Below are 24,123 nucleotides of genomic sequence, written 5' to 3' on the forward strand. Positions count from 1 at the left end.
GGGCCCAGAGCTCTGCCACCCGGGGCTCAAGAAGAAGCCTGAGCAACTCATCTTCATCTTCACGGGTTCTCCTGGGGTGTGGGACCATGGGCAATTGCCCAGCTTATTACCCCCTAATTCCAGTCTTGACTTTTATATGCAGAAAACCAGTTGTGGCACAGGTGGGCCATGGAGTTTAAATAGAATGTTGGGGGGGGGCCTCAGATAGAAAAAGATTGAGAACCACTTCACTAAGAGACACTGTGAAACCATAATAATCCCCATAGTGATGTTGTTTTCTATGGACGTAGTAGTAATAAACAAAATAGTAATAAAATTAAACATAAATATATAATTGGCATGTACGTGGCAACTTTCAATTGGTATATGTCCCCTCATAATTTGGATCTCACTTTATATTAAAGGTACATTTATAAATAGTTTATAAAAGTTTAATATATGATTAATAGATGTTTTATTAATATCTTTTACTGTTGTTTTTATAACCATCTATAACACATACTACTCAGGTCTGTAACATGCTTCTAACATCTATTAATAATTTACAAATCCTTTATAAACTATTTATAAATTTATCCTTAATATAAAGTATGACTCCCAAGATCTGCCATAACCTGTCTTAACTCTGTAAGAAATTTTCCACAGTTCATTCAAATTTCCTATTAAGAAAATGACTATTTTAATTGTAATTTTGATAGAACAATTGTAAAATATTATGATATCAACTAGGGTTCCTTCAGGACTGTTAGGTAACGATGATACTCTCATTTGCAGCCAGCTGCTTCGCATGGATTGCTGTGGTAGAAAATCCACTCCTTCATGCAGGTGAGCTATTAGACGCAAACCACACTGTGGGAACCGTACTGAGCTTAAATAGTTTTGAGCATCAGTTTGTCTGCAAATCAGAGCTGCATATTTTTATCACCCATCCTGTAACAAAATAGTGAAGCAGGTTACCATGATTAAAGATAAACTGTAAACATGCCTTAGGTTCCATGTCAAACCCCAATGTCAGAGGGGTGGGGGCTATGGTGCACACCCAAAAAGAAGCCATTTGAGTGCCCTATAAATATAATTTACATTCCCTTATTCACTGATTGGTTTTGTCTAATGCCTATCTTGAGTCCTCCTCCCTCCCTACAGACACAGCCAATGTTGCTTCATCTCCCACTGGGTCCCATACACCTCACCAGTTTTACCCATCCAGGAAACAAAGAGTCTGTAGTAGCAGAGTACTACATGTTCAACCTGGATTCAGTGTCTCGCCAAGTTACCAGCAAAGAGCAGATATGCAACCTGCTTTATGGAGTATCCCTGTGCACCCAAATTACAAAGGTTTCTCACAGCCCTGTACCTATGAAGAATAATGGTATTCATTCAGAGTTACACAGGGGGCTTTTACCATGATGATGGAAAACAACTGTTCAATTCCTAAAGTGTCTGGGGACAAGAATGCTTATTTATTTAGAGGGTATCCTGATCACAGAAGAGTCAGAAATGCTGTTACAGATCATCAAATAAAGCAAAAATGATTGTTGAATAATTTATTTGACAAGTATGGGTAAAATCTGCCAATATTTTGTTCATCAAATACTGCTTGACTAGCTGTACAACTGAATTGAATAGAATAATCATCAACAACCATATGACAACATCTAGAAGACTTTGTTTTCTGTGTCTGAACAGAAAGGAGATGTAAAAATTTTCTTGAAGGAAATAAATTCCCAAACAATGACTATCAAGAATAGTAGATGCTAAATTCACAAGAATCATTAAGCATTATACCTTAGCTTCAGTTTTCTCAGGTGTGAAAAGGATGAGAGAATACAACACCATACTTAGGGCTTCTTCCTAAGCAAAACTGGTAAAACACATTGTGGTTGTCTATTCATCTTGTACCTGAAGAGATACAGCTGCAAAACTGGAGTGCTTGTTAGCCCTGTTTTGGGTGACTAGAGTGTGTGAGCTGGCTCTCCTGAAAACCAAAGTTTGGTATATGGTATTACAATTGTAACCTCTCACTTTAAATGCTCAGTGGCTTCCTGGTCCTGCTTGCAGGGTTGGGGGCTCTGTAGAGAAGCATGTGATCACAAAAAAGAAGCTTGAACACAAAAAAGAAGCTTGAACTCAAAAAAGAAGCTTACAAGAAGTGGAAGATTGGACAAATGACCACGGAAGAGTATAAACATATTGCTCAGGCATGCAGGAGTGAAATCAGGAAGGCCAAATCACACCTGGAGTTGCAGCTAGCAAGAGATGTTAAGAGTAACAAGAAGGGTTTCTTCAGGTATGTTAGCAACAAGAAGAAAGTGAAGGAAAGTGTGGGCCCCTTACTGAATGAGGGAGGCAACCTAGTGACAGAGGATGTGGAAAAAGCTAATGTACTCAATGCTTTTTTTGCCTCTGTCTTCACGAACAAGGTCAGCTCCCAGACTACTGCACTGGGCAGCACAGCATGGGGAGGAGGTGACCAACCCTCTGTGGAGAAAGAAGTGGTTCGGGACTATTTAGAAAAGCTGGATGAGCACAAGTCCATGGGGACGGATGCGCTGCATCCGAGAGTGCTAAAGGAGTTGGCGGATGTGATTGCAGAGCCATTGGCCATTATCTTTGAAAACTCATGGCAATCCGGGGAAGTCCCGGATGACTGGAAAAAGGCTAATATAGTGCCCATCTTTAAAAAAGGGAAGAAGGAGGATCCTGAGAACTACAGGCCAGTCAGCCTCACCTCAGTCCCTGGAAAAATCATGGAGCAGGTCCTCAAGGAATCAATTCTGAAGCACTTAGAGGAGAGGAAAGTGATCAGGAACAGTCAGCATGGATTCACCAAGGGCAAGTCATGCCTGACTAACCTAATTGCCTTCTATGATGAGATAACTGGCTCTGTGGATGAAGGGAAAGCAGTGGACGTGTTGTTCCTTGACTTTAGCAAAGCTTTTGACATGGTCTCCCACAGTATTCTTGCCAGCAAGTTAAAGAAGTATGGCTGGATGAATGGACTATAAGGTGGATAGAAAGTTGGCTAGATTGTCAGGCTCAACGGGTAGTGATCAATGGCTCCATGTCTAGTTGGCAGCTGGTATGAAGTGGAGTGCCCCAAGGCTCAGTCCTGGGGCCGGTTTTGTTCAATATCATCATAAATGGTCTGGAGGATGGTGTGGATTGCACCCTCAGCAAGTTTGCAGATGACACTAAACTGGGAGGAGAGATAGATACCCTGGAGGGCAGGGATAGGATACAGAGGGCCCTAGACAAATTAGAGGATTGGGCCAAAAGAAATCTGATGAGGTTCAACAAGGACAAGTGCAGAATCTCATGCACTGCTACAGACTGGGGACCGAATGGCTCGGCAGCAGTTCTGTAGAAAAGGACCTAGCAGTTACAGTGGACGAGAAGCTGGATATGAATCAACAGTGTGCCCTTGTTGCCAAAAAGGCCAATGGCATTTTGGGATGTATATGTAGGGGCATTGCCAGCAGATCGAGGGACATGATCATTCCCCTCTATTTGACATTGGTGAGGCCTCATCTGGAGTACTGTGTCCAGTTTTCGGCCCCACACTACAAGAAGGATGTGGAAAAATTGGAAAGAGTCCAGCGGAGGGCAATAAAAATGTTTAGGGGACTGGAACACATGACTTGTGAGGAGAGGCTGAGGGAACTGGGAGTGTTTAGTCTGCGGAAGAGAAGAATGAGGGGGGATTTGATAGCTGCTTTCAAGTACCTGAAATGGGGTTCCAAAGAGGATGGATCTAGACTGTTCTCAGTGGTAGCAGATGACAGAACAAGGAGTAATGGTCTCAAGTTGCAGTGGGGGAGGTTTAGGTTGGATATTAGGAAAAACGTTTTCACTAGGAGGGTGGTGAAACACTGGAATGGGTTACCTAGGGAGGTGGTGGAATCTCCTTCCTTAGATATTTTTAAGGTCAGGCTTGACAAAGCCCTGGTTGGGATGATTTAGTTGGGGATTGGTCCTGCTTTGAGCAGGGGGTTGGACAAGATGACCTCCTGAGGTCCCTTCCAACCCTAATATTCTATGATTCTATGATCACCATCTGAGCCAGTCTGCAGAAAGCCAGCCTTCAGTATGGGGAGGTTGATTTATCTCTCTGTTTTAGGGAGCAGGCTGATTTTTCTCTCTGTGTTTTGGGGTTCTTGTGTGTTATTGTTCTGAATTCTAAGAAATACAGAAGTATTACTTTGCAACTTTCCAGCAAAAGTATTTGTTTTTATATAAATTCTCTTTGTATATTCATAGAATGTAACACAAAGAAGCTTTGAAGGAGGAATATACCAAAAAACTATGAGTCCCTTGGGTCCAAAACCCAGAGTAACTATAATTCTGTTTTTGCAGTACATGATTTTGGATGAGAAAGGGCTAGGAGTGATCGTTCACTCTGTGTTAAACACAGAGAGCACAATGAACATTTCAAGGACAGGAGGATTGGTTTGGACACTTCTTGTGGCACTTGCAGCTTCTCTGTAAAAGTCAGACAGAACACAATCAGGTCTTGGATTAAGTTTTACTTACAGCATGTATGAAAACTAGCATAGATATGGCCAAAATTGGAGCCCACACTGTCAGAAATGCAACAGTAGGCAGTAAAGTCAGGTATTACTGATTCCTGCTGTGTAACAGGGATTAATCCTTTTGTAATTATGCTGCATATCATATGACAAAGGCTGGGGAATGTAGATTAGTATTTTATCAGAACTCCTATGTGTCACTCTGATTTCAAGACAAACATTGGCTTCTGTTGCACATAGCAGGAGGAAAGACATTGTTACAATCCTTCTTGAATGCCACTGGTCCAGAGAGACAGGACCCTCCTCAAAGGGTCTATCAAATGAGTATTATAAATTGTCAGTGGTGAGTTTCAGGATCCAGAAAGTGTGACTCCCTATATGTCAAAAAATAACATGGCTATTTCCTGATTTATTTGCTGCTGGTATTAAGAACAAGTAATTCTGTTTACTTAAGGGGAACAATGATACAATGAGCCAAATTCAGTGAACTTCTCCCACTCCACATGGAGCGAAGGAATTTCCAGAGGGAGAATGGTAATTCTCTACCTCCATTCAGACATGCATAAAATCTTCAGGTGGGATAACATGCAGTATTCTCAGACACAGCTGGTAGTAGATTTTCTTTTTAAAAGAGTATATCAGGGAGTGACAAATCACTTGCGGAATGTAACATGCTGCATAGGGTTTGGCTTCTCTCCGTTTGTGTTTAGTTGAGGATTCCAGGTGAAGAATAGTTACATCTGCAGTTGCTAGAGGCTGTAAGATTCAGTGACTAATGACTTATTACCCAGATAGATGACTCATATCAAATATACTGATGCATACTTGCATGCAACCCATGTTTACACTCTGCGTAATAATTTGATAAAGGCATAATCAGTGTTGACTCTTAGGGAGGAGCTCAGCAGGTAGTTAATGTATCTACCACTCCAGTCCCAGATCCCAGGGACACCAAACCTCAGTGGGTACTTACAAAACTAGGCCCTAGAAGTTCAAGCATCTGTTGGGTTCCCAATAACCACTCACTTGCATGCATAATAGAAAATGAAAGCTTAATCAAGAGTAGAGGAAAGAAAAGGGTCTGAATTCTGAGGTAGATCTGTGTGAAGCGTTTTTGTAGCCATGTCAGTCCCAGGATATTAGAGAGACAAGGTGGGTGATGTTATATCTTTTATTGGACCAACTTCTGTTGGTGAGAGAGACACACTGTGATGCTCTGTACCTCAGAAGAACACCCAGCACCCCCAGGTTCATCCTTGCAAAATGATTGTGTGGTGTCCAATGCAAAGTTTGTCATGTTGGATGTCTTCGGAAGGCTCATGATTCACTGAGCATTGTTGTTACAGTGATATTATAGTAAGTATTGTTAGTAGATAGTAGATACCAGTAATAAGGAGGGGTGAGACTGGACTCTATGCTTTTCACCAGAGACTGCTGATAGTTGTGGGAGTGCTTCTCAGTCCAATGTCAATAGTCCACCTGCCTCAAGCCTGGCAGCACAGCCCAGTAGGATTTCTAGAAGCTGCTATCTGAACTTTTCTCTAGATGGTCACGGGAACTAGTGGTCTGAGCAAAGAGTCAGATGAAAAGCAGTGACCTGCATAGTTAAAGAAACCGCATATCATAAAAGTAGAAACACTGAATGTATCCAGCTTGACTGGTAAAGGCATGGAAATAACTCATCTGATGGTAAGGAGAGATACTCATGTTCTGTGCATACAGGAAAAGCAATGGATGGGGAAAGCAGTCCAGGAGTTGGGTTTAGATTGTAAATTCTCTTGTATACAGGTGAGAATAGGGGACATAATGGAGTCATGGTGGTAATAAGAGGAGAGTTGAGGAAGATGGGGATTGAAGTTTTTAGAGTAAGTGAGAGAGGTCAAGTTAAAGATCATGAACTGTTAGTCATATCAGCATATGCACCTCAACAAGGATGCGATAAAGAAGAGGAGAGTTTCTGCTAAGACTTGCAGAAACTAGCAGTGCTAGAGAAGCTGCTGTTGTGCATTCACATTATCCAGCACACAGGCAAAAAATGAAGGAGGTATGAATTGTGCTTAGGAAATTTCAACCTAGGTACTATGAATGAGGAAGCCATGTGTATTGCCAATCAATGGATGATGGCCAATACATGGTTCCAAAAAGACAGTGAGTCATTTGGTCACATGCATCGATGGTGGAAACAAAAGTCAGATTGATCTGATGATAGTGAGTAAATTGCAGTGGAGTCGAGTTATGGACTTCACAGTGATATCTAGTGAGAAAGTAGCAGCGCAAGCCTCTTGTGGTAAAGACTGCAGTTGAGCATTGGGCAAGGAGGGAACTGAGGTCAAAATAAATTATTGAAATATGGGAAGTTAAGGGCAAGGGCAGAAGAGAAGTTTGTGCATGAAGGAAAAAGATTTGGTATCAGCTCAAGAGGAGTGGAACAAACTAAAAAGAATGTAGATTGTGTAGATGAAGAGGTTTAAAATGGATGAGCAGAGTGATTAAAGCCATATGGTGAGACAAGAAAATTCCCAAAGACGGGTGCCAGTCTATTTTGGTCTTAATACATTAGAAGGGAAGCATCCATGAATGCAAAAACTATCAAGGGATAAAGTTACTGTCACATGGGATGAAGATACTGGAACTCAGTTTGGATCCCAGGATTAGGAAAATGGTGGGCCCTTCCTCCAACAAGAAAACTTCAGCTGTAGAGGAACCACAGATGCCCTGTGTGTAATTCAGCAAGTGGCAGAGAAGCAGCTAGATTGCCAACAGGATCGCTTCTGGGCTTTTATAGACCTGGAAAAGGCATAAGACAAAGTGGACAGAAGCATGCTCACAGCAATGCTAAGGAAATGAGAGTCTGAGGATTTAATAACTGGCAAAAAATTACATAGATCACCAAAACAGTGATCTGAACATCTTTTGGAACTACCTTCAAGCCCCTTTGAAGCGTAAGTCGTAGTGCATCAAGGATCAGCCCAAGTCTGCAGCTGTTTATCATATTGATGGACTATGTCAGGAGGAAGAGCCCAATGAGAGAAGATAAGAGGCTGTTATATGAAGATAACATAGCAATAAGGGCATTTTTTTAAAAAGACCTAGGGTAATAATAAAAAACAGCAGGATGACCAAGTAAGCTGGTGTGGGATGAAAATGAACATGACTAAGACTGAGGCCCTGGGGTCCATAGAGATGCCGCAGGGGAACTGGATATTAATGCAGTACTACTAAACCAGACTGACCAGTTCAAGGACCTGGGCGGGTGGGTTACAGAAGACGGTAAGCTTGAACATAAAATATGGTCCAAACTGGAAGAGGATGGAATAACATCTTAGGGGATATGTATTGTGGTGTTTTATATTCAAGTATTCCACTAGTCTTTATAATAATTCTTTGCTAGTAATTTGACCGTTTTTATTAGCTATATAGTTAACATATATACAGAGCACCTTAACTCAGGTACATCTACCAGTCTAATATACCAACCGCCTCCTCCAGCTGTCAGCATCCACACCCTGAAGAGTATATTCATTCTCTTAAAGCCAAAGTAACACCATCTCTCCATCCTTTTAATTTTTTAGAACAAATTTATATCTATAATTATGTCAGAATTATCTTAAGAGCTTTCTATAAGTCTTTTAACAGGTCTCCTTTGACCCAATGACCATCTACCTTCTGTGTTTGCTGTATTATTGAAGTGGTTATTACTTAGAGGAATGGTATCATTTTCATTTTCTTGATGCTCTTGTTGCTGTATTATCTCACTTCTTCTTTCAGCTGAGTCTGGCCTTGGAGGTAACAATCGCAAATGTCTCCAGCTTTGTCTATCTACTTCACAATTATTAGTCATGACATCATAAGATTGAGGTGCTACCTCTTTTGTTACAGTGGTTTACCAAGCCCAATTTCTACCACTATAGAGACATATGCTCACTGTTCCCTCTAATTTTTCCAACTCGCGTGCAGAATGAATTTTGTTATGTTCACCACTTTGGAGGTGGTGTCACACATCATCTCCACATTGGTGCACATAACAAAATTCATGTGGCAGAGGCGGAGCAGAGGGGTACGGAGTGTGGGAGGGGGTCAGGGCTGAGGCAGAGGGTTGTAGTGCAGTGTGGGGGTGGGCAGGGCTTCAGCTGGAGGTGCGGGATCTGGGGTGGGGCCAGGAATGAGGAGTTTGCTGTGCAGGATGCCCTGGGACTGTGGCGGTGGAGAGAGGACTCCCCCTAACTCTCTCTCCCTGCAGCAGAAACCAGACTGGTGGGGAGAGGCACCTCTCCCCGCTGCGGCAGCTCCAGAGCTGAGGCCACAGGATAGGTGCCACTCCCCAAGCCATGGCAGATCCAGGGCTGGGCTGAGTTGGGGCCGGGGAGCAGCATCTCTCCCCACCGCAGCCCTGAGTGCCTGCATGGCGCTTAATAGGCTGCTGCACAGCTGTATAGCTTAGAGGGAACTTAGCATACACTTATCGTTTGGTTTCAAATAAAGCCCACTATCACAATAATTCCTCTGATACAAACTCCAGTGATATTTATATGTATTCCTTTCCTTATATCCTTCTTGAAAAAACATAGGTAACTTTTTTCTAAACTTTCTGTTAAATAACTGTACAAGTGATAAATCTTGTTGTAATTGTAATGTTCTGTAATTTAATCATGCCAAATATAAATCAGTATTTGTTTCTTTAGTTTTTGTTAGTAATCTTTGCACTATTTTAACACCATTTTCAGCTAGCCCATTAGGTTATGGGTAACCTGGATTTGATGTAATATGTTTGGAATCATATGCTATGGCAAAACTTTTAAATTCTTGAGTATGAAATTTAGGTTCAGTCATTACCATATTGGGCATGCCATACCTTGCAAATATTGATTTAATTTTATTCATTAATTGTGTGCCACATGTGTTTTCTAGTATAGATGCTTCTGGAAAATAATCAAGAACTATAACATATGCATATTGTTTATATTCAAATAGATCTAAGCCTACGTTAGATTAAGGTCCTAAGTTTTCTTGAATGCCATAGGTTGTTTAGACTGAACAATTCTATATTTTTGATGTATATCAACTTCTTTTCTATAACCCTCCATGTCTGGTTCATTTGTGACCAATACAGAACATCTCTTGCTCTATATTTACATTTTTCTATGCCTCATGTTCCTCATGTATGTATTTTCACATCTCTGCCTTTAACCCTAAAGGAATTACTACTCTATTACCTTAAGCAAAATTCCTTCAATTACTGATAAGTGTTGAATAAATTGATTATATGGCTTCAGTATAATTTTTATATCCCTTTTTAATAGCGATAAAAATGCTTTGTAAATTGAAAAGGAGTACTTGTGGCACCTTAGAGACTAACCAATTTATTTGAGCATAAGCTTTCATGAGCTACAGCTCACTTCATCGGATGCATTCAGTGGAAAATACAGTGGGGAGATTTATATACACAGAGAACATGAAACAATGGGTGTTAACATACATACTGTAAGGAGACTTGTACAATTGCTTCCCATACTCTTTTTGATATAGGGAACATTTTTAAGTACATCTACATGTACCACACCACCCTCTTCAATTATACTGGTTACATCATAAGTTCTAGAAAGCAACAATTAATGATTTGCCTTGCTGATATTCTAATTTTAAATCATTTTGATACAATTGAAAAAATAATCTTTGTAACCAAGGCAGTATGTCTATCATGTTCCTCTTTGAAATAGTAACTAAATGTTTATGATCTGTTTCTGCCTGTACAGACTTACTATATATAAGCATGTGAATTTGTTTGCTGCCAAAAAACAATCCCAAAGCTTTCTTCTCTATTTGAGCAATTTGACATTCCATTTTTGACATAGCTCTAGATGCACAAGCAACTGGCTTCCGTAGATCGCCATATCTTTGTAATAGAACTGTTCCTAGGCCTTGTTCAGATACATCCGAAGGCAATTAAGTCTGTTACTATCAAATAGTTTTAATACTGGGGCTACTTTTAATAGATGCTTAAACTGCTTAAATTCTTGTTGATTTTGACAGTCCCATTTCCATTGATTATTTTTACAAAACAAACCCCTTAAACTAGTTTTTTTTCTGCTAGGTTAGGTATATATTTTCCTACAAATTTAACTGTACCCCAACATTTCTGTGATGACTCCTTATTTTTCGGGTAAGCATTATCAATGGTTTGTATTCACTGTTGATCAATCTGTAATCCCTGATTGGTCAGATTTTCTCAAAAAACATTCATTCTTGCAATCTAACTTTGCATTTGTTTTTGTTAAATTTCAATCCTGCTTCTTTTGCACTAAATAATGCTTTAATCTTATATCATGCTCTTCTAAAGTTCTTCCTATATTGTTATATTATCTATGTGCACTTGTGTGTCATCTATATTTTTTTAAAAAAATATTGCTCAGTGAAATACCTCTGGAGCTGACCATAATCCAAAAGGTAATATTTTAAAACATTAATGTTCAAAAGGTGTGTTAAATGTATATAGCAATTGACTTTCTTGCTCCAATGGATTTGACAAAACTCCATTCAAGGCATCTAAAAAGGAAGAGTATTTTGCTGCTGACCTTTGTCCAAATATTTCTTCCCTGGTAGGTATTTTTAAATTTTCCCTTTTAACATACTTATTTAAGTCTTTTCGATCTAAAACATAAACGTAAAGATCCATCTTTCTTTTCTATTATTATTAACGAACTCACTCGTTCACTCAGCTCTTCCACTCTTTTCATTATATCTAAATTAACTAACCTTTCTAATTCTTTTTGTACCCTATTTATTAAAGCTAAGAGTGTTTTTCTAGTTGCTTATATAACTGGTTTCTTTGTTTCACTTAACTATATTTTTGGTAAATTACATCCAATTTACTAATGCTAATGAATAACTCTGTAAATTGATGTTCTATTTCCAGTGTTTCAGAATCATGAATAGACTGAATTTCACCAATTAGATTTAGTGCTAAACATGTTTCTAATCCTAAAATAGAAACTCCTCATCCCTTAACTACTACAAATCTTATGTCTTCGAAATTATCTTTAACTATGACCTGTAATTCACAAATACCTGTAATAGGAATGTTTGCATTACTATAAGATCATAAATGAATATTTGTATTTTGTATTTGTTCTCTTACTACAGTTTTTACTTTTAGACATTTTATAATTTCCTCTGAAATTACATTAGCTTGTGCACCTGTATCTATTACATACAAAATAAATGATGCATTAGTAGATAGTGCAACTGTCCATTCATCCTTGTAGTTCAAAGAGTGGCTCTGTTTCAAAATACCCAGAAACAAATTTTCTTCATCTGTAATGTCAGCTTTGTTTTCCTTATTCATTATCTTCTCTGAGACTTTTGAATTTTGAACTAAATGTATGTTTCTGAGTTTTTCCAGACTTCTCTGTTTACAAACATTTGGTAAGTGATTCTGTTTCTTGCAGATAGAACAGGTTTGATCATATGCCGGACATTGATCGAATGTCTAGAGATTGGTGCCTCCGTCCACATCTATGACATTGTTTCATATACTCATATGTTTTAACTTTAATACTTTCACTCTCTTTTTCTCCATAGACTTCTATTTTTTTCCACTTTTCCTTATTAAGTTTATATTCACATCAGTTTGTTTTCTTTCTAACTTGTGCAATAGTTGGTGATTAAGTTCAGCAGTCTGGCAAATACTCATTGCTTTTTTCCAGACTTAGAGCTGGCTCTTCTAACATTCTTATTTTTACACTGATATCTTTTATACCAGGGAACAGCAACCTTTGGCGCATGGTCCATCAGGGAAATCCGCTGCTGGGCCAGGATGGTTTGTTTACCTGCAGCGTCCCCAGGTTCGGCTGATCGCAGCTCCCACCAGCTGCGGTTCACCGTTCCAGGCCAACGGGGGCTGTGGGAAGCGGCAGCCAGCACATCCCTGGGCCCACACCACTTCCCGTCTTTTTAAGTGTTAGGCAGGAGAGGGTGTTAGGAAAGAGACCCTGAGAGAAGCTAAGGAAGTGATGGATGGATTGCATAAAAGAAGCTGGTAAGCTGGTGAATCTCAGTGCTGCCTTAGACAGACAAAGATGGTGGATCCTTGCATGATGACCTGACCCGCAAACGATGGGATAAGGGGAAGAAGTTGTTCTTTGGTTTAAATAAATGTCATTTCTTTTAGAATATATAAAATAACACACGAAACCACAATAACCTATGAAAATGTGCAAGACAAGACAGTCAAACCCACTAATTTTTCGTAACACTTATGAGTGAAGTGTAATTGACGGTCTGCCAAACCACCCAGGTACTGCAAATTAAGTTTCTTATGTTTTGTAAAAAAGGCAGAGAGAGCCTTTATTTTTCAGATCCTGCCAGAACTGAATGTGCAAAGTCATATCCAGGGGTGATTTTGCATTGATGAGCCCAACATATCTATAAAGATTCATACAAAATTGGGGATGTACAGCAGAAGTTACTACTGATAGAGTTCCAGATTTAGTTACAGTCATACAGGTAATCCTGGTCCTCTGCATTTAATTTCCCCCCCCCCAACAAATGGAAGTATGGGATCAAGCTTGATCCTGCACACACTTACTACTATGGATACTGCTTTCTCCCCTCCCATCTCTCCATAGTCCCATTGGCTTCAAGTGCAGACACAACCTCTTTGGGGGCAGGGACCATGTTTGTACAGTGCCTAGCACAATGCAATCCTGGGCCATAGGCTACTAGATGGTACTGTAATAAAAATAACAACAGATTCTATTTTATCACTGCTGCCTTAGCTACTACAGAAATCGAGTGATTTCTCGATAATTTAGTATTTTGATTCTGATTAAGTTCTAGAGACATTCTTAAAATCATATCAAATAGAGATGTCTGAGAACACCCCTGAGTACAGTTTGGTATCACTATTTGGGCCAGATTTTCGAAAGAGCTCCACTCCCACTATTAGGACTGGGTTTTCAAAACAGCTCAGCTCCCACTTAAGGATCTAAATAAAGTGGCCAGATATTCAAGAGTGCTCAGCACCCGGTGTCCCCCACTTTTGAAACATACATATTTCAATTAGGAGCCTAAATGGCAGCTGAGCACTTCGGAAATTCCTGCCACTATTCAGGTGCCTAAGTGGCACTTGTTGGGTCCTGAGCCTTTTTGAAAATCTGTGCCTTAATGTATAAACAGTGAAAGGTTATGCATCAACTCCATTCATGTAATTTTTGGATTGCTGTAATTTCTTTCCAGAATGCATAGACATTTTTGCTGCTCACTTACCAGCTCTGTTACATACTGAGAGGCTTGGAAAAACAGTCATGGAAACACTATAATGTGACAGCTGAAACCTGATCCTTGCAAACTTGTTATTTTGGTTTATACAAGTCAGGAATAAAAATGGAAATTATTGTGGGGTTTTTTATATATTTGTAAACCCTGCAATCAGCACAATAGGATTTATGACCTGGCCTACTTTTACTAGAGTATAGCTTAGTAAAACATTCGGTTTTACCCTTCACTTCTTTGTACTCAGGAAGAAGCCTTTCCTTTCCAGAAGATAAAACACTAAAAGGAAATGCTTATTAAGATCAGGGGTTCTCAGCTTGAATACCATGTTTCCCACCGGGGAATCACAAATGTGTGTCGGGGTCATTATCATATCGCTAAATGGGGTCTGGGCTAGATCCTGGCTAAATGTGGGGGTGGGTCTGAAGAAATCAGATCCCAATATAGAAAAGATTGGGAACCACTGAGTTATGTCATACAGGAGGATCTGGATGACCTTGTAAACTGGAGTAATAGTAATAGGATGAAATTTAATAGTGAGAAGTGTAAGGTCATGGATTTAGGGATTAATAATGAGAATTTTAGTTATAAGCTGGGGATGCATCAATTCGAAGTAACGGAGGAGGAGAAGGACCTTGGAGTATTGGTTGACCACAGGATGACTATGAGCCACCAATGTGATATGGCCATGAAAAAAGCTAATGCGGCCTTGGGATGCATCAGGCAAGGTATTTCCAGTAGAGATAAGGAGGTGTTAGTACCGTTATACAAGGCACTGGTGAGACCTCATTTGAAATACTGTGTGCAGTTCTCGTCTCCCATATTTAAGAAGGATGAATTCAAATGGGAACAGGTACAGAGAAGAGCTACTAGGATGATCCGAGGAATGGAAAACCTGCCTTATGAAAGGAGACTCAAGGAGCTTGGCTTGTTTAGCCTAACCAAAAGAAGGCTGAGGGGACATAAGATTGCTCTCTATAAATATATCAGAGGGATACATATCGGAGGGAGAGAGGAATTATTTAAGCTCAGTACCAATGTGGACACAAGAACAAATGGATATAAACTGGCCATCAGGAAGTTTAGACTTGAAATTAGACGAAGGTTTCTCTCCATCAGAGGAATGAAGTTCTGGAATAGCCTTCCAAGGGAAGCAGTGGGGGCAAAAGACATATCTGGCTTCAAGATTAAACCTGATAAGTTTATGGAGGAGATGGTATGATGGGATAACATGATTTTGGCAATTAATTGATCTTTAACTATTCATGGTAAATAGGCACAATGGCCTGTGATGGGATGTTAGATGGGGTGGGATCTGAGTTACTACAGAGAATTCTTTCCTGGGTATCTGGCTGGTGAATTTTGCCCACATGCTTAGGGTTTAGCTGATTGCCATATTTGGGGTCGGGAAGGAATTTTCCTCCAGGGCAGATTGGAAGAGGCCCTGGGGGGGTTTCGCCTTCCTCTGTAGCATTGGGCACGGGTCATTTGCTGGAGAATTCTCTGCACCTTGAAGTCTTTAAACCACGATTTGAGGACTTCAATAGCTCAGATATAGGTGAGAGGTTTATTGCAGGAGTGGGTGGGTGAGATTCTGTGGCCTGCATTGTGCAGGAGGTCAGACTAGATGATCATAATGGTCCCTTCTGACCTTAATATCTATGAGTCTATGAGTTAAATTATGTCATTGCAAGTTTAAATGTCACTAAAAATTCCATTCTTCAGTAAGAATATTGACTTATCTTAAATATGTGGCTGGGATGATTTTACCTAATATGAAGGTTAATACATAAAAAGAATATTTCACATAAGGGAAAAAATTCTAAAGACAAAAATACCATTATTTCTCTTTTTCTAGAAGCCAAGTATAAAGGATTTCTTTAAATATTGGCCTTGGGTTATTTAGACCTTTGTTTGCATTGTTAGGTGTACCTCATCCATTATTATTAACAGTATTTTGCACCCAGTTCCCTGAATGCCCAATTATAAATGTCTCTCCTCCTCAGAATACCACACATATCGTAGAGCATTTGGACAGCATTTTGGATGTCAGCATTGTAATTCCTCTCTATTTCCTGTTTTTGCAAGAAAAAGAACTATAATTTGATTCCCTCATTACAGTATTTGATCAAAGAGATGGAAATATATCTCTAGTTATGTGATCTCAGTCTATGATAATCTCAAAGATCTTTTGGACTACTCCTCAAGGATATGCTGTTTAAGTAATTGGCCATGCTAGAGGCGGGAAATGATGGAGCTTTCGCTGGAAATTGCTAATATGTGAGACAAGCATAGTTCTAAATGGAGATAATTGTAAGGTGGAGGAGAACATGGAGTTCTGTCATTTATGTTCAAACAAGTTTCACACATTTCCTCTTCAAATAGACAAAAAGTGCTTTTTAAATGTATTTGTATAAAAATGGGCTGTATTGGTTTTTCCCTTGTCCCCTGAGGTAGCTAAAGACCTAATCCTCCTCCCATGTAAAACTCCAATTAACTTCAATGAGAACAAGACCAGACCAGAAGAGAACTTGCCTTCCTCCAGAATATCACCAGCCATTGAGACAGCTAATGGCTTTTTGCCTTAGAATCAATACCTCTCATTGGCATTTTATGAAATGCAGGAGCTGAAGAACCCAAGTCTGAAATGCTTTTGTATTGGACCAATGGGAGAGTGGAAAGTTGGAAGCTGTTTGGCCCCAGTGACATGTAATGGCAAAACACTGAGTAGGAGCTATGCACTGACACTACTGATCAGAAAGGCAAGGGAAAGGAGAAGAGAGACATTCCAAGAGAGGAAGCTGGATGTCCCATCAGAGTTCTCCAGTCAGAACAAGTTTCTGATGTTCTCTCTCCTCTGAAGGAGGCAATGGTGTATAGCTATAATAATTTTGTATCCTCACCAGATTCCTCAAAAGCCCATAGTCACCGGAGCATTAGTCTAAACCAATTCATTTTGCATTATTTCTTTGACTGCATACTGTGGTTTCTTTTAGCAGTTTTACTAAGGACCTTCCTACCTCTTTCCATCTACTTTGGACCATGAACAAAATTCAATGGCCAGCACAACTGGAAACTACTGCCTCAAGTAACCCCAGGTAATTCAAACGGAGCACTCCATTCAGACTAACCTTTCTATATTGTGACCCTGATTCTCCTGTATGTTCAGGCTGCTTTGTGCCACTCAGTAACTAAACCTGGTGCAGCCAACTGCTGGCAGATTCCCCCAGAAAAGGGGAACTATGTGTGGGGCAAAGCGACCAAAGTGGATCCTATGCTACCGCCAGTGCAGAAAGCTGAGAAAAGAGGACATGTTGGGGCATCCATACACCCGGTTGGTTCCTGGCTGCCATAAGGACCATTGAGATTAATTGGCAGACAATTTAAATTAAAGTAACCTTTGGGCTCCTTTAATTTATACCAACTAACGGCCTTGTATTTATGATGGCTGCCAGTGGATCCCAGGAGCCATTATGGTAGCCACTGATTAGCCCATGTCAGGAAGAAAGGCCTGCCACTGAGTCTCCAGTTTCCAGGAAGACTAATGAACACATGAGCTACAGCAAAACTGATTGATTAGCCAACGTGCCTGATTGGCTGAAGGGAACCAGAAGGCGTGCTCTTAAAATCAGCAGCAGCAGCAGGTTGCTGGATACTCAAAGCTTACACCTGCAGTTCCAATCACTCCTGTTCGCTGATTTGTTCCCAGCCCTCTCCAGTTTTGATCAGTTCCTGACTCTGGCTCTCACTGCTACTGCTTAAACCATTAGGCATTACTGCCCATGCCCTGGTCACTGACAGCCCAGTTTAAGGCTCTCCTGGCCACATTCCCTTTTCCTCAGAACTAGCCTCCAAGCTTCCAGCTGCAAAGTGTTTGAAATAGGAGAGTCTTTGCCATGGGAAAAGTGCTCTGGGTTCAAGACTGCCTTACCCCAGTGGAGTAGCATAAAGCAGTCCAAATGAGCTAGTGAAGCAGGGCCATGATACAGAAAGAGTTGACTCTGAATAAATTCACCAGCTTGGAAGCTGTTACTTAAAGCCACCTTTGCACGTCCTCCCACCACTGGACTTGCACTGAGCTCTCCAAAGTCAACTCAAAAAAATCAGAAGCAGTTTCTTTGAGGATGTTTATCAAATACAATGTTTTGATTTATCATTAATCCTACAGAGCATTTACTTGTTTCTTAGTTGTTTGAGAAATCATTACTCTGTGTAAGAGTGGGTCGGCCACTTGTGTAAAATTGCCCTTACATTTATCTCTTTAATAGCCAGACTCAACAATACACTGCAGCTTCTTTGCACTGTTTCATCAATACAAAGCAGGTAAAAGTCTGGCTTCACTTGTTCATTTAGATGGACTAACAGCTATTTTTCTTTGCTTCTGTGGTACAAGGCAGCTGGAGCATACTGGTGAACCTGGGGAAAAATCTTTATTCATAAGTCAATCTTACTAGTACCCTAATCATTTTTTCTCTTCTCTGAACTGTCTCTGATCTGTCGATGTCTTACATATGTTGAGGCACTGAGACCTGGACGGGACATTTCAAGTCTTACCAGGGCTATCCAGAAGACTATCTCTTGCATTCTTTGTGACTTGTTTGGCTTGGTTCTGTCTCTTATGTATAGCCCTAAATTACACTGACCTCACAGACTTTTATCTACTTTCTGGCTCACCATTCATCTAGCTCTTCTTCCACTATCTTAACTTTCTCCCTCCCACTGAATATTTCTGCTTGAGAGTATTTTCCCCCAAACTCCCCTAATCTGCAATCTGAAAAAACTGCAGGGAATTTTGAAGCCATTTGGGGTTCTTTAAAAATGAGAATGAGTTTACAGTGGTTTTATTGGTATCTATAGCAACAAGCAAGGATTTAACAGGACTCTGAAGCATTTATTATTTCATACGTGATTTGTTGTGAAAAATGTGAAAGAGAAGAACAAGAGGCTGCAGTACATCTTAGGAATATACTATCTTACTCCATTCATTAGCACAGAATGATGGCAAAAACCCAGCAAGTCAAGGCAGTATTATCCTTCCACATTCACAGCTCAGAAACTACAATATGTAAATAACAATGGAAAAATAACTTGATTTGAATGAGCACAGCACTAGCTGCAAATATTATTTCATGTACTTTGCTCAGTATGCTAATTCAAACTTCCATTATGACAGGAATTTGCTATGGAATCTTAAATGTGTCTTTCAGTGCTTACTAGTAGACAAGAATGGTTCAGAAAAGTTTGCCCACCTTTCAAAGGTAGGCAGTTTCTGAGGGACATCATCAGGCTGAGTTTTGTCCAGTCAGTTTTACTTGCAAGCCAGTAACTGCCACTACTGGAATTACACCTTTTCTGTAAAGATAACTGCCCCAATAAAGGGCATCCAAGAATTACATAACCATACAATTGATCATTTAAGCAGCAAGAGCCAGAATGCCCCCTATCAACTGTAAAACCCTTTAAAGGGAAGGGAAAGCAATGGGGCTAGCCTTAACTTACGATACCCTAACTTTTTTCTGCACTGTTTTCCTGACCTAAGGTATTACACAACATATGCCCTGCCCTATGACTATTCATAACAACTGCAGGAAGGTGAATATATGGTAAAGTTATCCATAAGCATCTGAGCAGTGAGCAAGTCAGATGTCTAGTATTGCGACCAGATATGGTTAGTATTGAGCAAAGTTAAAAAAGATCAGTTCAGACAAGTAACTGGAAGTTCAGATAGATGACTATCTAAACCTTAGCAGAGCAGAAATACTATGGAACTTTTACTACTTTCACTACTACTTCAATGGGAGCAGATGAGACCCATGGTGCATTCAGACTTTTACATTGATGGTTGTTATTTTACTTATGCTTTATTGCCATTTCTTTTCAGATAAGTATAACATAATATTGCATTGAAGGCATCTCAAATTTCTGTGGTGAGCAGGCCCGTCTGAAAGAGCAGTTGCCTCAGTCACCCTGGTTATCAGTAAGTTAGATGGTGTATTTCAACGTGATATACCATCTCAGAAAAGTCCTGGTATTCAAAAAGCAGAGATGATTCTTTTCCCCATGGAAACATTGATTTTTGCATCTTAGTGGTAACTGTTTGGTCAGGTGTCTCTCCGCCCAGGTTAAAATAAATCTCATGTAATCAGGAGTTAACAGGACAACCCCAGCACAACATCTGGCAAACCACTCTGCAGAGCTGTGATACTTGAACAACACATTACTCTTCCCCTATATTTGGTAACTGCTGGCCAGATTGCACCCTCTCTCAGAAAATACCACAGGAGAAGGCAAAGAAGTGGAGGCAATGGGTAGTGGGGAAACTTCTGCAAGCTTCCCCTTCTGGAGATTTCCTGGCAATGGCCCTTCTGACGAAAGGGACTTGAGGAGTTGGAGGATGCATCCTCTCCCAAAACCGTGAATTTCAGACACCCATAGGGAAGGGGCCATTTCGGTGTGAAGCCTAGAGCCATCCTTGGGCCAGATGTCACTCTGCTCGCTCCCTCTCAACTAGACAGTTCAGCTCTGCTGGAGTCATGCTGCCATTGGCTGGGTTGTGCTGTGGCTGCTCCACCTTCTCCTGGCCACACTCCCAGAAATTACAGCACTCCTGGGGACCTCTGGCTGATGGGCATTCACATGGAGACAGGGCTGCAGGAGACAGACAGTGTCACAGGTGCACTGCCCCTCATTCTGTGCAGAACAGGGACCTCCACAGACAGCTCAGTGAAGGATAACCAAATAGTAGAGAGTCTTCGGGGGCAGGTTAGCATGGGGGATTCCAGTGCCAGAGTAAATAACCAGACCAGATAACACTACACAGTAGCCTGGTCAAAGGACAATGTTCTGTACCATTATTTTGGTCTTAATTTATTGACCGCTGACTGTGCTTGAGGCTATGGGAAAAATCAAACTGTATTGATATAATGTAGACTAATTGACATAGCATGTATTTCTTCTCCTAAAAGAGTTCCTTGTAGTTTTTAGAGCTACAACCCAATCAAATACACAAGTAAGGGTGAAAATACAGGCACTGTATGCTTACAGTAAGGGTGAAAATACAGGCACTGATCTGTAGAGTGAACAGCACAATGGGACTTTGATCCTGACTGGGGCCTCTGGGCACTACTTTAAAATGACTGTAAAACCAATGATAGATAATAATGATACAAGCAATCTGGAATTCCTGCAGATAATTACTGGATTCCATATACACAAGAGGCAATTAAGCTTTCATATCTAAGGTTAGTTTATATGACTGGTTACATCATGATACCTTTACTTCAGCTCTGCAATTAAGTCTGTCACAAAAGCTCTTATTTCTTATTTTCCCACCATCCACCCTGTAAGGAGATGAGACAATGCAGAGATATTTCAACTATTACTAATGGTGAGTAATGAGTTACAGCTTATTTTCCCAGGTGCATTATCTCTTTAATGTGGTAATAAACCAGAACTTTCATTTTGTCACTGTCATAATTTAGATTTTTTTTCTTAAAGGGGGACAAAAGAAAGGGGGAAAAAAAACATACTATGAAGCTTACCTAATCAGTCAATCCATCTTTTATCTACAAATTTCAAAATTTCTGACGCATTAATAAAGGTATGATGGTACAACGATACCTGATAATTTTACACTCTTATTTGAAGGCTTGGCGTGGTATATGCCTCTCTGCCATACATGTCTAGTATTTTTTACTCCTTATCTTTTGGAGTAGCTTTAGGGTGAGATGGTCTCAATCGCTCATTTGGCTGCTGAGACCATTAGTGAGTCTGAGATGGGGTGAGGAAAGGAATAACCAAATTCCTGCTAGGGGATCTGGCAACACCTGCCCACCTGTTTTGCAGTGGGTGGAATAGAGGCCAGTATCTGCCAGAAAATCTTGGCAGGTTCCAGCAAGGTTTCTAATGGGAAGGAGAACCCTTCCCAGAACTGGAGTTTGCAAGATATCTAACAGTTTGTCTTGATTGTTTTGCATAAATTCCGCCTGCATACCTAGAGATGTGTGCAGCTTCATCATAAGGTCCTGACATTTTTAAAAAACCTAAGGGTAAGGAGATGCTGATTCTGAAGTGATGGTCTCATCCAGGGAAAAGAAAGAAATATAAGGGGGGGCATCTAGGGGTTTCTCCCTTGCCTCCTCTTCTCTGCGCGCTAATAAAGGAGGTCATTGAGGGACTTCAAGAGGATCTTCCCTAGTAGCAACCAGTATTGGAGATCTGCTAGATTAAGTCTCAGATGGGGGCCTAGATGCTTTTGGAGCAGTTCAAGATATCCAAGAAGCTGAAAAAGTATATTCCAGTCTTTGTACTGCCCACAATGGTGTGTACCCAGGGGGGCATCCTGGTAAGAATATTGTTCTTGTTCTATGGTTTTGGTGTCCCTAGTGCACCAGGTGTAGAGAGACCTGAAAGACCTAGGAGGAAATATATATCTATCATGGTGAGAGTGTGAAGAGGAGGAAATTTAGCTCTCATCAGTGAATGGAGGAAAAGTTTCTGCAGGCGTTGGTGAAAGTCTCCACATCAGCAATACACAGTGCTGATCTAAAGGTACTGATGTTAACAATGTAGCAGAGCTGATGGAAGCAGGCAAGACATTTGGAAGGCTGAAGGGTCGGTTGATGCTGATGGTGCCAGCAGAGTTGACATTGACACGGTCACACTTGTCTCTGCCGGTGCAGTGGTAGTAGATGTTGACAATGCTGATGTGGTCAAGGCTAACCTGATCACTGCTGGGAGATATAATACAGGAAAATCCGGCAGAAAGAGACAAAAAAGGTACTTCACTACTGCAGTGTGGACGGCATCTAAACCAGAGGCAAGCGTTACAGTGCCAATGCTCATGGTACTAGACTTGCCAGTGCTTGGGTCAAGGGTCTGTCTGATAACAGCAAAGTCTCAATAGTCCATTCGAGCCTCAAGCAACGGTGTTGGTGAGTCAGTGCCTGCCACCAGACCTCGACTTGGCACCAGAAGACCATTCAGGTTTTCTGTGGAAACTTTGATGGTCTGTCAGTCTCAGAGGATGAAGGTGATTTTGGCTGCTTCAAAGAGGCTATCAGAATATGAGTAGTGTTTCTTACTCAATTTGGGCTTTGAAACCAGGGCAGCCAGAGGGCCTTTACTTGCGGATAAACTGTCTGTCCTCTTGTGGTCAGGGTCAAGCTCTGAAGAGGGACTCATCACCTTTTCCAGGAGATGCACCTTAAAGCAGAAATTCCTCTGCTTCTTTGTCCTCATTGGAAAGGAGGTACAAATAGGAAATTTGCCCCTCACGGATTCCTCACCCAAACAAATTAGGTAGCTTTTGTGCCTATCACTAACAGAGATCATGGCCCTACAGGTGGCACATTGCTTGAACACTGGGGATTTTTGCATAATAAAACCCCAGAATGAGAATACTAACTACCTAACTAAACTATACTATACTAACACTCAAATTAACTAACTACATACAAATAAGAGATTTTTTTTTCCTAAAGGCTGGCTAACTAAAGGTGAAGAGTGATGAGAAGTTCCCATTTTCTCTATGGATGGTAAGAAGGAAGTGAGAGGGAGGTGGAGACCACACTCTTTACGGCCTTGACTCAGCACAAGAGGATAGCCTAGAATCCACAGTCTTTCATTTGCTGCCCTGTTGTTGGGGTATATCTGCTCTGGACTTAACTTTATTATTTATTTGTATTCCCTTAGTGTCTAGAGACCCCAAGCAAGATTGGGGCCCCATTGCGCTGCGGCCAGATCCTCAACTTTTGTAAATCGCTGTAGCTCAACTGAAGTGAAAGGAGCTATGGCATTTTACGCCTGCTCAGGGTCTGGCCATAGCAAGACAGTCCATGCCCTGAAGAGTTTACAATCTAAATGGACAATGCAAAAGTGCAGGAAACAAAAACAAAGAGGGAAATTGACTTGCCCAAGGTCACATAGCAGGAAAATGGCAGAGCCAGAACTAAAATCCAGGTGCCCTGACTCCTATTCCAGTACCCTATTTTGCTAGATCATGAGCCTAACCTTGCATCTTCTGTGGTGCTGAAGTTGATGTAAGGTTTTCCCAGTAAGGACTAAAGGATCAGGCCTCTTGTAATCATTGTAAAATGAACACCACAAATATATGCTGTCATCTTGCCAGTTCTCCTTCTCAAGACAATTTAAAAGTCTAACCAAGGAGGAGAGGCCAGAATATATAAAGTAAATTATCAGATATACATGTTTTTGTAAAGCTTTACACTTATTTTATGTAACATTTTCCAAGACTTAAGGCATTTTTTTGTATTGTTCTCTGAACCTTCCTACTCTCCTGGCAGATTCTGTGTTCTCAATACCTAGC

Source organism: Lepidochelys olivacea (genome assembly GCF_965140295.1).
Source record: "Lepidochelys olivacea isolate rLepOli2 genome assembly, chromosome: 1".
Classification (NCBI taxonomy): Eukaryota; Metazoa; Chordata; order Testudines; family Cheloniidae; genus Lepidochelys; species Lepidochelys olivacea.